Below are 5755 nucleotides of genomic sequence, written 5' to 3'. Positions count from 1 at the left end.
GCCTGTCGCAGGAGGCTCCTCCCCCAGCTGAGCGCCTTGTGGGTGGTCAGCGCCTTGTGGGTGGTCTGCGCCTTGCAGCGTCCTGGCGGCGGATTGGCCCCTCGGTTTAACTCTGGAGGATACGGGGCTCCGCGGGGTTAGGAGGCGGGTCATAGCCCAGCCTCTGTGGGAGCCCCTGCCCGCCCGACTGGCGGGCTGTGAGCTTTTCTGGGAGGAAGCTCACCGCCGGCGGGGTGCTCTGGGCCTTAATGACCACGCCCTCTGCCCCGCACCCCAGTTCCTCTCAGGTGATTCACACTGTACAGTCCATAGAGCAGCGTCACATCTGTCACCTCGCCTTCCAGCAGCTCTAAGAGTAGGTCAGGGATGGGCTTGCCACCTGTTTTTGTAAATAAAGGTTTATTGGAATACTGTATAGCCAATAGAATGGACATGAGAGTACCTACTACCTCCTAGTGTAATTGTGGGGAGTCAACGAGTTCATGTGTGTATAGTGCTCAGCACAACCCGTGCCATGTAACTATTAGCTGTTATTATTAAGATCTGTTCTGGTTCTGAGACTCCAACTTTGGCTGCTCAGTTGTTTGTATGCAAATGATGCTATAACATCTTTTAATATGTGACCTCAGCCAGATCCAGATGTGGGATATTCTACAGGGCAAATGATGTAGTCTTTCTAACAAATCAATGGCATGAAAAAGATGGAGGCAAAGGAGACTTGAAAGATAGCAGTTAAATGCAATGTGTAGCTTTTATTAGGGTCCTGAGTTAAGTTAGTTTATTGTCAAAAAAGGCATCATATTCAGATTTCCCCAAAGACAACTTTGGGGAAATCTGAATATGGATTGAGTATTAGGTGAAATTAATAAATTGTTTATTTTGTTAGGTGGGATGAAGCATGATATTTATGTAAACAGAAAAGCCCTTCAACTAGAGATGACTATTGAAGTACTTAGAAGTGAAAAGACATGATGTCTGCTATTTAGTTCAAAAGATTACAGCCAAACAAAACAATGAAACAGGCATATATGAAACAACACTGACAAAATGTTGGTAGTTGTTGAAGCTTCATGACAAGTTGGGGAAGGTGTTCATCAGACTGTGCTGTATTTTATATATGTCTGGATACTTCCATAATAAATTTTTTTAATGTGTCTTTAAAAATAGGCTGACCATTTTGAGTTTATTCTTGTGTATGGTGTAAGTTGGTGGTCTAGTTTCATCTTTTTGCATGTGTCTGTACAGTTTTCCCAACACCATTTGTTGAAGAGACTATCTACTCCATTGTATGTTCTTGCCTCCTTTGTCAAATATTAATTGACCATAATGGTGTGGATTGGTTTTTGGGGTCTCTGTTCTGATCCATTGGCTTATATGTCTGTTCTTGTGCCAGTACCAGCCTTTGATTACAATGGCTTTGTAGTATAGTTTGATATCTGGTATTGCAATCCATCCAACTTTGTTCTTTCTCAAGATTGCTGTGGCTATTCGGGGTCTTTTTTGGGTCCATATAAATTTTTGGAGTATTTATTCTAGTTCTGTGAAGTATGCTATTGGTATTTTAGTAGACATTTCACAGAATCTATAGATTTCTTTAGGTAGATTGACATTTTAATGATGTTAATTCTTCCAATCCATGAACATGGTACACACTTCCACTTGTTTGTATTTTCCTCTATTTTTTCCTCCCAACATCCTATAGTTTTTCTAGTGTAGGTCTTTTATCACCTTGGTTAAGTTTATGTGAGAAATGCTCACCTGTCTGAATTCAAATAACGGACTCAGAGATAGAAATATGGTGAAAATGAGACTTTTAATACACTCTCCAGAGTGGGTGTACCATCCGGTTATCCAGGCACACCTGGGGCAGCAAACATAGCCCATTTATTCAGTCCCTCCTTCGGTTCTCATTGGCTGAGCACCATGGGGGTAACCTGTTTCCTCATACATCACCTATGTCTTGCTGTCTCCCATTGGACCATTTAAAAAAATTGGGCTGAGGCCTTCTCTAACTGCCTCCACCTCCTCCTGTCCAGCTGAGGAGGTTTCCACCATGATGCTGGCCCATGTGCCCTTTGTTCTTACATCCCCTTTCCTCCTCCCTACATTCTGTTTGCCCTGGGGAAATTCATCAAATTCCATCAAAAGCTGTCCATGCTGGAGATGGATCACAGAGGTCCATTTCCTACAGTTTATTTCTAGGTATCTTATTTTTTTTAATGGGATTGTTTTTTTAGTTTCTCTTTCTGAGAGTTCATTATTGGTATATAAAAATGCCATCAATTTCTAGGTGTTGATTTTGTATCCTGCTACTTTGCTGAATTCATTTATTAAATCTAGTAACCCCAAAATACCAATCAGAAAGAATGTATGCACCCCTATGTTCATAGCAGCACAATTTACAATAGCTAAGATCTGGAACAGCCCAAGTGCCCATCAGTAGATGAGTGGATAAAAAAGCTGTGGTACATTTACACCATGGAATACTATGCAGCAATAAAAAAGAAGGATCTCTTACCCTTTGAGACAGCATGCAGGGACCTGGAGAGTATCATACTAAGTGAAATAAGTCAGAGAAAGACAAATATCACATGATCTCACTCATATGTGGAATCTAATGAACAAAATAAACTGATGAACAAAGTGGATCCAGAGACATGGAGGCATGGAGGGAAGGCGGGGGAGAGTGGGTGGGTGGGAGCTAATAAACCAAAGACCTTGTATGCACATATATGCATAACCCATGGACACAGACAATAGGGTCGTAAAGGCCTGGGGTGGGAGGTGAGGGTGAGCTGCTATTGACTCAACACTTTGCACACACACCTTAACTTTAGTGTTGTGTATAAACTATATCTCAGTAAAGCTGGGAACAGAGGAGACCAGTGGTCACTGGGCCCAGGCCAGTGGTTTCATGATGGGAAGATGAGGTTGCTTTTATCTGATTGCTTCTTTTCTCCTCAGTGACTTATGGAGGAAGAGTGTAGAGGGGAGTGCTGGGTGAAGGCTTAAAGGAAGCAGAAAATAAGGGAAAATTCCATTTGAAGGGGGAGAAAGAATCCACCAGGAAAATGTAATGATTGTTGTAAAGAACTGAGTGCCTGTTTGAGATTTGAGACTAGTTAGTACTGTTGTGCGATTTTCTCCAACAGTGTTCAGGTGCTCAGGTGCAGGGATAGGTAGATGGAGTTTGAAAGCCAAGTACAGAATAGGGAGCAATAGGCAAGGGAGGTGGGGCCGTTTGCAAAGAAGTGATGATGTAGCGGTGGACCAGGAAATCTAAGCTGTTGAAAAGGATGGTGAGGACCAGTGGGAGTGATTTATGTGCTTAACACTTAAATGATGCATACCATGTGCCCAGCACTGTTTCTATGCACTTCACAAAAGGCAAGATTACTGGCCCAGTTGGAATGGGGTCACCACAATAAGCCAAGTAGAAGTATAAGGAGGTGGAAATTAGAGGGTGGGAGGCGCTGGCAAGGCCAAGAGTATGACTGTGGGAGACAATGACTGAGGTGAAGTTGAAGAGATTATAAAGAATTGAGAAGGTGTATTAATCATGTTTTTATTTTCTATATTTTATAATGCTTTGACAATTTACGGGCCTTCCTAATCTGAAGAGATTACCCCTCCTAGAGATAGCAAAGGACTCCATCCATCCTCACTCTAAGGGTACCTTTTATAATCAAACCAGCTAATCCAGAATCCATACCTTCCACCGGCTTCTTATCTAATTCTCAGTCCAAGTCAATATTTCCCTTGTCCTAAATCACCAGTGCCAGGTACCGGACAGCTAGAGACCACCTGCTAGCCCAGAGCCTGCCAAAATTATACAAACTAGCCAAACCTAGACTTGCTCAAACTCCCCTACCCTGCTTTGCTCACTCCCCCCTACCCACTTCCCCCATGGAAACCACAATAAAGGCTCTGGGCCATGCTTTTCACTTGCTCTTTCTGCTTCTTGTCCAACCCTGGTACTTCCCCATGTGGCCCTGCATGGCATGTCATGGTCCCTCCTCTCAGGAAATATAAATATTAAATACTTTAAATGGCATTGACCTTTCCACATTGTTCCTCATTCACCTCTATACATTAAATCTCAGATGCAATCAAAACAGGAGGCTCAGTTACAAGAGGCCAAATGTTGGGTGGATTGTCTCTGCCAATGTTGAATTTGGCACGAATTGTGAAAAGGGGAATGGTGAAGAATACAGGAATCCAGATCCTAAAATAATTCAAGAATGAGAGAGAGAGTGACCAGGAGGTTGGTGGATAAAAGCAGCGTGGATGGTGGTGTACTGGACTGGTCTGATGGAATGCATTTCAAAGGACTGAGGTTTGTGAAGAAGAAAGTGGCCACGGGGAGCAAAGAGGACATCTCTTCTATCCTGATGCTCATGGAGCATGAGAAAGAAATTGGTTTCACTTAAGGAGACTATACTGTCCTCAGGGAAGACAGACACGTTTTGGTGAAGGCAAGCAAGAGAAGTGAATGTTCAAAGAAGGAGGTGAAGATGAATGTTCAGAGAAGGAATTTGCTGAGGATGGACCAAGAATTCTAAAGGTTACAGTGCAGTTTGGGAGGCCTGGGTGATTGGGAAAAGATTAGAGGAAAAACAGGAAATACAGGAACAAGCATCATGGACATGATGAATTCCAGGACATCTAATGTGTTTTTTTTTTATTGCAAAATGAAAAAATACACATAATATTTATCATTCTGAATATATTTAAGTGTACAGTTCCATGGTATTAATATATTCATAATGTTGTGCAACCATCACCACTATCCATCTCCATAACTGTGTTCATCTTGTAAAATGGAAGCTCTATATCCATTAAACACAAATTCCCTATTTCCCTGCCCCCAAGCCCCTGGCAACCACCATGCTACATTTGGCCTCTCTGATTTTGACTACTTTATGTATCTCATAGAAGTAGAATCATACAGTTTTTGTTTTTTTTTTTTGTCACCGGCTTATTTCACTTAGCATAATGTCCTCAAGGTTTATTTATATTGTAACATTCCCTTCCTTTTTAAGCTGAATAATATTCCATTGTATGTGTATAGCACATTTTGCTTATTCACTCATCTGCTGATAGACACCTGGGTTCCTTTCACATTTTAGCAATTGTGAATAATGCTGTTATGAACATGGGCATACAAACAATCTCTTCAAGATCTTGCTTTCAATTCTTTTTGGGTATATGCCCAGAAGTAGAATGCCTGGATCATAGGGTAATTCCATTTTTAATTTTTTGAAGATCCAGCATACTGTTTTCCACAGGGGCAGCACTGTTTCACATTCCCACCAACAGTGCACACAGGTTTCAGTTTCTCCACCTCCTTGCCAACACTTGTTGTTTTCTGGCGGGTTTGTGTGTTTTGTAGTAGCCGTCCTAATGGGTGTGAGGAGGTATGTTGTGGTTTTAATTTGCATTTTCCTAGTGATTAGCAATATCTTTTCATGTGTTTATTGACATTTGTATATCTTCTTTGGAGAAATGTCTACTCAAGTCCTTTGCCCATTTTTGAATCAACTTTGTTTTTCTGTTGTTGAGTTTTAGGAGTTCTTAATATACTGTGGGTATTAATCACTTATTAGATACTAGAGGCCTGGTGCACAAAAATTTGTGCACTCGGGGGGGTCCCTCAGCCCAGCCTGTACCCTCTTGCAGTCTGGGACCACTCGGGAGATGACCACCTGCTGGCTTAGGCCCGCTCCCTGGGGGATTGGGCCTAAGATAACAGTCA

The sequence above is a fragment of the Myotis brandtii genome, unplaced genomic scaffold, assembly GCF_000412655.1.
Source record: "Myotis brandtii unplaced genomic scaffold, ASM41265v1 scaffold488, whole genome shotgun sequence".
Classification (NCBI taxonomy): domain Eukaryota; kingdom Metazoa; phylum Chordata; class Mammalia; order Chiroptera; family Vespertilionidae; genus Myotis; species Myotis brandtii.
This window is presented reverse-complemented; position numbering follows the sequence as displayed.